Source organism: Homalodisca vitripennis, chromosome 2 (assembly GCF_021130785.1).
Source record: "Homalodisca vitripennis isolate AUS2020 chromosome 2, UT_GWSS_2.1, whole genome shotgun sequence".
Classification (NCBI taxonomy): Eukaryota; Metazoa; Arthropoda; class Insecta; order Hemiptera; family Cicadellidae; genus Homalodisca; species Homalodisca vitripennis.
The window spans coordinates 89,911,457-89,923,524 of record NC_060208.1 but is presented as its reverse complement, the minus strand read 5'-3'; positions in this window follow the sequence as shown (position 1 = coordinate 89,923,524).

The following is a 12,068-nucleotide window of genomic DNA, read 5'->3' as shown; positions in this document are numbered from 1 at the left end:
CCTCCAAGCGTTATAGATTCGTGCTACTAGAGTGAAAGATTCGTCTTGAAATAAATAATAAGAAAACATTAAGTTCGATTGGTATTTGTATTGGATCACGTCAGAAATACTTGATCAATAAGAAAAACTTCTGATGAGGGATGAAAGAAAAATCTTGAAGGAATTTGCCAATACGCTGCCCTTTACCATCAGCATAAAAAAAATTATAAACATACTCATTTACATCAGAACTGTGCGTTTATTGAAATGACGTTCTTTTCATGATTTAGTATAAATAAATTTAACGTTGTTTTTTTATTTATATTCACTAACAAAACTCAAAAATTCGTAATCTGAAATGTATTTATAATTTTATAAAACACACAGAAGGGGTAAAAAAGATTGCATCTCAAATGTTCATCATATATAAATCTCACATTCTCAAGGAAGAATCAAGTGAAAGAGATATCATAATTACAGTTTTCAAAATTAAAAATTAGTGCACTATACTCTTTTGTTATAGTATATAAATTAATACTTTTCTTTTAGCATCAGTTTTAAAGATTAACATGACACAGAAAAGAAACTAAAATGAATTTGTTTTATTCCTCAGTTAATAATTATTCTCTGTTTATCAATTGCTTGTGTTGTATGTATTCCATTTGGGTTTGCATTATTCATACAATTATTCAAACTGACAACTATTGCGCTTCGGACTAGCTTCTGAATCTGTTGGTGGAATATCCTTATTGCGTTACACAGCCACAATCAATTACAAATATTTTCCAAGCGGATTTAATAACGAAACTCTAATATAAATAATTTTGTAAATATAATATTCAATAAACGTATATAATATAGCTTTAAAGAAAACCATAATCAAAGTTGGTCTTCACCGTAAAGGAGATTACTTTAACTTAAATATGAAACATATTTACATGATTAAATATACTTATCAAGACTAGAGCAGTAATTTTCCACATTACACAAATAATAACCGTAGAGTAAGATTGGTTTTAAATTTGTAATATAATATAGATATACAAAAACATCTTGTCACTCATTAATAGGAGATAAATTTAGTTGATGTTTCATGAGAACTGCAACAAACCAAACAAAGCAGCAAAATTAATTTTATGTTTACTACCATCCCTGAGTCTGGAGAATAATTTAAGCTTGTTTGTTTAATTATAAGGAATTGATCAGTAATGTATTTTATTACAACTCTTTTAAATTAAATCCTATATCATTACTACTTTGCAGATGTCAGGAAATTGTCTACAGGATTTAGACATTAGTGGCATTCTATAAAATCAATGAAGTAATCAAGATAGTTACTATCTATAACTTCTTTATTGTTACATTTAGTTGTTCTATAAACACCTAGTAGCATAAAAATAAAACTCTCTACTTTAAATTTAGCTAAACAACATTCAAATAATTTTCTTGACAAGGTCAATAATAGTTGAGAAAACCCGTTGTTTCAACCCCTCTTTTGAAATAATTACTACACCTCCTCCAGAAGTTTTACTGAAATTAAACTATAATTTACTATATTAAAGCGTTAAAGTTTGATTGATAACAAGTTATTTTTAGTAGAAACACATGTTTTAAGGTGAAATTCAGACAAAGTTATTTCTAAGTATTCAACACGTGTTTGCATATCTCTGATATTCTGTTTTGAAAATTTTTTGCTCTTGTGTGTTTTATTTCATTTTTTAGGGGGGGTTTAGGATCAAATTTGTCGGAGAGCTTAAAAACAAAGCAACCGTTATTACATTACCGTTTTTTGTTCTTTTTTTAAGAATTAATTTCCATAAGCTTTATACAATACGTCTAAAATTTTACGAGTATTAACAGGGAAGTCACAACTTAAAACAGTTCGATACACAGGTGGTTTAAGTTGGAAAACCATGCAGGAAGTTTTTATAAGATATATGTAACATTCCTGAGTAGTTACTTGTGCAGTATTTGTATCTCCTTCATTTAGATCTTCGACTAAAGAATACTGAGATGTTGATTGGACTGCTTCAGCTGTAATGTTGTGGTGCAAAGGTTTATCATTTTTACTTACAGTTATTCTTTCAGTTTATTTATTATCATATAAGATAGTTTCTCCTCTACTTCGACATTTATAAAGACAGTTACAAGTAACATGATCTCTCTTAAAATTCTCCAAGTCAATGATGTTTTCATTGCCCATTTTCGCAGGGTTTTCCTTACGTATTTGCTTACTATATATCCATATTTTTATGCGTTGGGTCAATGTTATTTGCATCATATCTATTCGGATTTGTTGATATGTTTAACGTTCTCTTTTTTCTTAACATTACAAGTTTTTTTCCTAAATTTGAATAAATTTCTTTTGTTAGATTTTTCTCAATATAATGTTATTTCCAGAAGTTTTGCCCATAGCACGGCGAAAGAGCTCATTCAGCTTTTCAATAAATTTGGTTGGATGGGTGGGATGTACCCCCTGGCATAACAAGAACACTCACCCTAATTCTTCCCTCGCTAAAGACATCATTTTACCAGTAAGGCCCTTCCGTGACTTTCTGAATGCAATGAATTATTTCTCAACATGCATTATTTCTTTACCGACTTCAGTATTTTTACCTCTTTATGTTAGCTTAGTTATTAATAATTTTCCTGTAATCGTTTCCATCACACTGTTTTCTATGTTATTAATTCTATCTTAGTATTTCTTCTAGTTTCATGGTCTGTGGTGTTTTGAATGTTGTATAATTGTTGCGTAAAGGAATGGCAATAAGATCTTTAAGCCCTTTATTTTGTTGTTTCTTTTAAGTTTCAATTCCTTTTTTGCTACTTCACCGTTGTTTATATGTATTCCACAGAACATTCTTACTTGTTATTGGCAGCAAAGTGTCATATTTTTATGTGATATTTATAAATAGTATAGATAAGTCGCTTTGCACAATTAAACTTGCATGTAAACTTTGCAATCTCGAGTATTTATTACGATTACAGACATCTACAACCTCAAGTGTTTCGTTCCTACATTCCATTTTCTTAGATTATTAATATTATTTTGCATGTTGCATCTACAAAAAATCCGGTTGTTTAAAATTGGACTAGAATCAGTTTCTGATTGGTCGGAACATCAACATTGGCGACTGGGTACTCAGCGAGAGTCATCATTTAAGCAACTATGTCAGGTCTGAATGTAATACAATTATTATTATGAAGCAGAAGGGCTAGCTGGGGCCACTTAGTTATTATATTAATTTCCTTCATATCTGGCCAAAATTCACATTTGTTATTTTTTATTTCATTGAGATTTTCTGATTACAAGTTGGATAGGTGAATTTTCAAATATTAACATGTATATAAAACAATTGTCAGGGTACTGCTACTCTATGCATAGGTGAAGGACTTTCCAAACCTAGGTGTTTAGATATCTTTTTTACAAATCTTTTTACAGATTGAGACATTTATGTATAACCCTCGCCAACTCATCGTTTGAAATGTTTAGAAAATAAAAACATTCTCCCCTTTTCAAATGTAGGTACAATGGGGTAACTTTAAATTTTCAAATTCAAACTCTATCTGTGACATGTCTTTCTAAAGGTAAATTAAATTAAACACTATGATACTAATAAGACATCTCTAAAGGGCAAATGGGGCAAGCAAGTAATAATATGTAGGAACAATGACAATGTCTAGCGCACATGAACGCAATGCATGCGTTATCTTTCAGTAAGACTTTGAAGTGCCCAGCTTATTCCTTTATGTAGTATCTGCTTGTTGTGGTGTATACAAACTTTTATTCTTTGTGTGTATACATAATACTTATATCCTTTTGGAGAACAACATTTTTCGAAATATTAAAGGATTGTACGAAGTCTTTTTCTTTTATTGTTATAAGAAGCTTCTGCGCATTTATTTTCTGCGTACAGTACAGAATTCCAGTACACGGCTTACAGCCCGAATTCCATTATTTAATTTTCCACCACAACTTCAAAACGAGGTTAAAGTTTTTGCTACGCATACTGGCAATACTAGCAAACATATGACTGAATTAAGCATTCAAATCTACAGACAGATTTTTACAGAACATGCAGAAAAATTGAAAATGTTGTATTTAAATCTTATTACTCTTTTTAATTTACTGTAAAAATTAATGATTTACTCCTTGAACTACAAAGTGTTATGGATAATAAAATGAACATCTTATCCAAAAACTTCTCTCAACAGGTATGAACAGTATACTAATAATTGCTATAATGCAAATTAAAAAGATGATCCTGCCTTGTTGAATAATCCATCTAAAAATCTAAGAACTCATCTACCTAGCGTACAGTTATTCCATGATGATAAAAATATTGAGAATTCTATAAAAGGAACTTCCGTTTAAGTGAGATTAGTAAATTACATTCAAATGTTGTAAACCTTTCGAAATATAAACTCACCGATTACGAAATTTCAGTTTTAGAGAAATAACTACTTAATTTTGCACCGACAACTAAATTCAACCACATGAATTGTGTGGCAGACGCTCCTAGAATTACTAGAATCGTACGACTTAAATTTCACTTTTTTCCAACAGCAATTTAATTTAACAAAATTATAATTCCAAATTCTGATATTTCAATCAATATTAGATGGACTCCACTTTACCTGTTAGTTGGCCAACCTTCGAATAATGTTTTAACGTGATAATAGTAAATTTTACTCAACCTGCATTTACTGACATCCAACATAAAAAAAGAACATTTAACATTAAACAAACGAAGGATTATTTCATCCTTGACAAGACTATACAAGACTATAATAAGACGTTTTTCGAAATATTAAAGGATTGTACGAATTCTTTTTCTTTTATTGTTATAAGAAACTTCTGCGCATTTATTTTCTGCGTACAGTACATCAAGCCTTTTCGTAAATTAGACTTCAATCTCAAGCTTTTAATATCTAAAACTAATGGACAACCTAGACGAAAATAACTCAATGATGAAACACTTTCGTAAAAATTCTAAAAACAAACTCCTTAAAAATTAATAATTATTATTACAAGACTATAATAATTTGGCCTGCCGATAAAGGAAATTCTATTGTCAGTTTAAATATTAATGATTATGTATACGAAATTGAAAAGCAACTATAAAACTCAACATTTTACAAACCAATTGATCAAGATCCAACTTCTAAATTCAACGATGAAATAAGAGAATATTTGTTACAAGAATCTCCCAAAGAAGACATCAATATGGTAACCATAAATTTATTGGTTCCAAAAACACTACGAATAGCAGTTTTCTACATATTACCAAAAATTCACAAAACTTCAAGATCACCAGGAAGACCCATTATTTTCGGTTACGGATCTCCCACTGAACGAATTTCGAATTATGTGGATGAACTTTTACAACCGTTTGTTAAGAATTTGAACTCTTATGTCAAGAACACAGATCATTTGATTCAAAGACTCAGTGAAATTACACAACCACTCCAAAATGACATTATGTTAGTGACTATTCACCATATACCAACATTCCACAAAGTGAGGGCAAACAGTTCTATGTAACTTCATTTTTAAACAATAGGGCAATCAATTCAAAACTAAGCATAAATTGTATAGTGACTTTTCTTAACATAATACTAACAATGAATAATTTTATATGTAGAGATAAAAATTGCCTACAAGTTAATAGTACAGCAATGGAAACTAGGACGGCACCTGCCTATGCAAACTTATTTATTGGTAAACTGGAAGAGAATTTTTTTTTAATCTCAGCCACACCAACCGCTTGTTTGGCTGAGATTTATAGATGATATTTTCATGAACATAGTGAGAGTGTCTATTGGAATCTTTTCTAAAACAGCTCAAATACATTACATAATTGAGAAAACTGTTTTTATTTTCAATAATAATTTTGTTTTAACATCTTTTTGTTACACTTGCAGATTTTTTATCTTGAACCGCCGCCATTTTTAAACAAATACGCAAAGAAGGATATATTTTTAAATAGCTATTTTTCACAAAATTAACTTATATCGTTGATGAGATAATAACTTTTTCCACAAACACACATATATACAGATAACTTCTAATATAAGTTAGATAGAAGAGTTGTTACTGTTTATTATTTGTTACTTATTACCTAATGATGGTATAGTTTCATCAAATGGTTGCGAGGCACCCTGTATATAGATATTATTTAAATTTAAGATGTACAGTAAGTACCCGAGGTATGTTCCTGAGTAATGAGGATTGCCGTTGATGAACAAAATTAGACTTTTGTCCAATGTTAATGTGCAGTATCGTCAATTGTTTGACACTGTACATAAACTTACACCCTGGGAGTGGTTGTGTTGTCTGAGTATTATGAAATCGAGTTTTTGAAAACCATCCAGAAGTTTCACCGATCATAATTATTATACACGAATCATTTTAAAAGCCATCTAAAGATTTTATAAACATACAAAAACAACATAAATATATTTGAACTCTTCATTCAATAAGAACCAGAAGACATTTTTAGTTAAAAAAAGTTTTCTTAAAAAACAATCCTCAGCACTCAAATATCAGAAAGAAAGGGGTTTGCTAAACGTGATTTAAGAATGAGTTCAATTTATGTGTGCGTCCCCTTTGCAATCTATTAAAACGTGCGCTGTTGATTTATTGAGGTCAATTTGGCTATCTAAAATTACATAACTCAAGGGGAAGTTCTTAAGAGGGTAATAAATAAAAGGTTATCACACAAATACAGTTTCTGCTTATGTATTATTCAGACCATTATTCAAATGATGGCCTAACTTGAGCCTGCAGATTTCCTCCGTTGTCATACTAATCTTTTCTTTGCTAAAGTTCATTGCATTTTAGAGTCTTCCGCAAATTTTAGGGTAGCTCCGTATTTGTGTACTTGTACATTTTTCGGCGATCATTTCCAAGTTCACAGTATATTAGATACAATAGCTCCAGATAAAACTAACATTTTAAATAGCCAAAACTTGAAAACAGTCACTAAAGGCATATTATAATACACCATTAATATTCATAACGCCATAACACTGTCTCCACGTGTCAGACAGAGTATTATAAAAAAATATATACAATTATTTTTTTTTACTTTAATTAATTATACCTTTATTACGGTATTTTTAGTACTTTCGTCATTTTCATTTATAATAAAGACAATCTGTTATTAATATTGTAAATAATGTTAATATAAACGTACTAAATGTTTAATAACGATGCAAAATATTTTTGTACTAGAAAAATACCATTTTTACAATTAATAGGCTATATACATAAATGAAGTTACCAATACACGACGGAAACATTGTTCAGTATGCTTCTGACAAAATTCTTTGATTTAATTCTGAAAGCATTGATGATTCAGTGATGACATCTTCCATTGATTTGGCTTCAAACAAAAATATATATTCAAGCAAACCGTCCTAATCAAATGGTATTCAATTTTGCCTCTAATCAAGAATGAGTACCAAAACCAATTTTCATGGTGTTATATTCTTTTAGAGTAAACGTATTCTACGAGATTCCTCGGGTATATCTACACAGAATGCTAAATTGACTAAATAGAGAACGTTTGCTCTACATTTATATTTTGTTGTATTCTTATTATTGAACAATTCTTCCAATTATTCTAACGGCCTATTTTGATCTTATGCATAATCACTTGGCCTATTGAGTCATAGTTTGGAGAGTTTTGCCTATAAAATTTCACATAGTGTGAGATTCACATAGTTGCCAGACCTCAAAATAAATTTTTTAGAATCATTTTGTGACTGAGTTTGAAAGGTAAATATATAAGATATACAAAGTATATTATAAGCGTTCACGCACTAGAAAGTAATTTCACTTTCTGAAAGTTAATTAATTGTTTCTTGAATAATACACTACTGATAAGAATGTATAAGACTAAGTTCCAAGTGGTTTCAAGGTAATGCCTGGTGGTTTCAGCTACGTAGATTTGGTGGAGGATGAATTGCTGGAATTTCATTTGCACAAAACCTTAGGCTTAATCGAATAATTGATAGATTATTTTGGTATTCATAGTTTGGTAAATAGCAGTGGTGATTGAGTCACTGGCAGTACACTTGCAGAAATATTTATACAAACTTTAGTCAAAAATGCGTAGGCAAAGATGGTTGACCAGTCTAGCTCCTCAGCTGTGCTATTGCGTAATTGGCTGATGTCGTACATCAGACTACCCGACATTTCAAGGTCATTTCATTCTTTCTTTGCATTACCTCTTTGTATGAAACAGGCTGATTAACTATTTTATAAAACAAATTTACTTGGCTCGTATTAGAGTGTATAGTACAATATAACATGTATGTGATATATTCTCGAAACATAAGAGTGTGTCTGAAGTATATCTCATTAGATTTTTCAAATGAGTAATTTTACTGAGCAGGAGGTTTTCTTTTTCAAATAATTATGCAATTTACTGCTAAAACTTAATCATACACACTATGAAAAATAAGACAAATCATTTACATTACCAAGTTATGGTAGAATTTGGTTTTCTAATTTATAGGCCTAAATTTGAGATGGAATTAAATATCCCGATGTATTATATTAATTGGGCAAAACCCAAAAAAACTAGATCGCGTGTGTTGGTAACTTAGTTATAAACAATATTTGGTTACGTATTTGGTCTGTTTGTTTACCAAATTGTTTATTTCATAATTTTTTGTTGCTCATTAAAGTTATATACTTGAGCTCAGTTTTAATGTTTAACTTAAATATAAAGTGTTTTATACCATTTTTTGCAAAAAATGTGCTTTCAGACTGTATAACTATGAAGTAAGAAAAAAACAATTTCTTACTTTAGAAATTTAAAAACGTTAAACAAAAAGTTAAAATTAAAACAAAGTTGGTAATACAGTATGGACATGTATGGACGATATTACACGTATTTAAAATTCGTAATAGCCACATTGTAGGGAATGTTGTCCTGAAGATAGAAATGTATAATATTGAACTGTTTATATTAATATTTTGTAATAAATAAATGCACACTTGAAATATTTTCCTAGTTTTCGATAGTTATATAGCACATTGGCATAACCATGTTCTTACTTTTTGTATTATACTAGATTAGTCGCAATACAACATTAATAATAGCCCTCTTGTAGCAAATTTTTGCCATGAACACAGAAATATGCTGCCTGTATTTTGCTGCTGTAAGTGTTTTTAGCAATTCATAATATTTACGTATATAGAGGGAAGTCAAAATAGAGATTTTTTTATAAAAAACATAGACAATATTTACATGCAATAATATAATTTCTAACATTTAGTAACTACATAACAACGATCTGAAACGAAAACAAGGAGAAATATACTGTAAACAGCAAAATTCATAGTTCGTATCTGAGCAACAAACAATGCAAACACATTTCGTTGGAAACAACAGCTGATGAAAATTATGTAGACTAATGTTTTGTACAGTGTACGACAAATCTAAAGAACACTTAATATAAAGAAAAACGCATGGGCTTTCAAACGGTACAGGTTATAATACGATTTTATGGGTATTAAAGTCGAAAATAATTAGGTTAATAAAGACATGAATGTTTATCATCAAAGTTTTTAAACGAACAGACCAAAAGTAGCCACTTTAAGTCACAAAGCTGGTCTTTATAGGGGTGGCTGAATGACCACCACCAATAATAACACGTCTAATGATGAATTTCTATCTTCACTAGGTTTAGAAGTGATTTCAAGAAAAACTAGGTTGAGTGCATATATGATAGGCTGTCGAATCCTAGGCTATAAATTAACGTAGGTTCTATAACTCGCTTAATGAACGAAGAAGAACCTAATTTTGGTGCATAAATTTAATACTTATGTTTGAATCTCTATATTAAGATCTGTTCACTATTTTTTTAGATACAAATTTGCTGTGATCAGTATAAACTCTAGGTTGACACATAAACTAAGAACGTTTTTGCTAAACACGGGTATTTTTTAAATACTCACATAACAGTGTTATTAAAAGTATTTTTTACTAGGGATGTATTTTCCTTGTCTCCAAACAAGTTCGATATTAACTAATACAATTTGATTCAAATTTAATACAAATAGATTCCAAACGCACTTTTGTTTGTTTATTTTATTCTGTAAATATGTATATGTGTATATATATATATATATATATATATATATATATATATATATATATTTATATATTGCTTTACCCAATAATTATGCGTCATGTTTCAGTATTTATTCAACCCTGGAAGAGTACACCGTTAAACTAGTCTTTCTACTATATAATTGTAAGAGACAATTAAATCCATAGCTCTTCGTACGGATTTGTTTACAAATATAATTATAAGACACATTCAGATTACTGGTTAATAATTTTACGTAACTATCAAAAGAGAAGTATATTTACATAATATGCATTTACAAGAGATCAATTGACCTACAATTTCAGGATTACTCAGGAGAGCCATACTCATTCATCTCATTAGCCAATAATTAATAGTGGTGACAAGAAAAAAACTGCAAGTTGCAAAGTTTTACAATACACAGACCTCAAACCAAATGGTATAGCAAATTTTATTACATTGTGTGAATTTTAAATGCTTAATCAAAGGATAAAGAACACCGACTGATTGTAACCTCAAAGGAAATCAGCTATGAAGATTATACAAGAAATACAAGGGGTAAACTTTATCAAGTTCGGTAACCAACACAATCAATCATCCTCCGCAGCACCTCTCTAGAGAGTGTAGTCTCTAGCGGGCTTTGCATTGACTGCCATTAGATTATTACAAGACACTGGCAGTTACTATACTATAGACACCAGTAATTATGATAAGAGATCAACCAGCTCCGGGGGTTTAGACAGTGGGCTATATACATTACCGTGATTGGATACAGACAATTACATCATACAGACAATTACATCAGACCACAAATCTCTTCCCTTCAGCATCTCAAGAGTCAAACCAATATATGGCATAGAAGTATATGAACTAACTATTTTAACAACTAAGCTTGGTTTGGTTTCAGTAAGTGGCAATAAACTAAATTGGTTTTGGCGGAAAAAGCTCGAGAGAGTCAACATCAAGTTATGAGAAACCAAGTGAAGTTATCCACAACTTTCAATGGTAATATAATTTATTTAAAACTTTATAAAACGCCTTTCAAACGCAATACAAAACACAGAAAACCAACAAAAAAATCTAATGCGCAAACTTTCTATAAATTAATACCATCACAAACATTTCCATAGTTTATGTTTACTCTTAGTAAGAGATATAAGAAATTTACCATGTTATTTAAAAAGAATATGGAGACAAAAATACAATTCTTATATGTCAGGTTGAAATAATTTTCTGCTCAGTAAGGTTATTCCATAATATCACAAAACATTAACGTTTCTTAGAATGCAAAACACATATTTTACTTTTGTCTTAAACCCAACTTGTAGAAGCTCCTAATACATATTATGGTAATCAATTTAATTAGTGTGTAAAATGATTTCAGAGTATTAAAGCACTTGGTTTTATTTCATCTTAAGTTAGAAGTTTATGTTCAGTGGTAACATTGAGTTAAAATTTTGTGGTTTAATATTATTTTTAGAATGTTTATGACATAATTAAAACTATTAAAACAAAAACAACTACAATTACTGTTTCACTACAGAGGTTTCACTGATGGTCTTGACATTCAAACCATAGCATTATATAATGGGAAACTTAGTTTGTTTTGCTTTCACGAGTAAACCATTCATCAGATTTTACTGAAATTTAACATGGGCATTCTTACGCTCTGAATAAAGGCATATTCTTATTTCGAAAACCCCTCCGATCTACGCCCCACTGGTATCTAAATTAGCAAAAATCCCATCTTGGTTTTTAAGATGTAAAATACTAATCGACAGAGTCCGCCAAATGTAATAAACTGTCTCTATGTTACAAATGAAAGGAAAATACTAAATAGAAACGTGTAAAACCAAGCGAGCAGCTGGAATGATACCCTTTAAAAGAAACCGAATTCCAAATCCATAACATCACATGGTTAGATATAATGTTTTATTTATATAAAAAGTGTAAGTAAAGTACCAAATTATTTTGAAATGGCA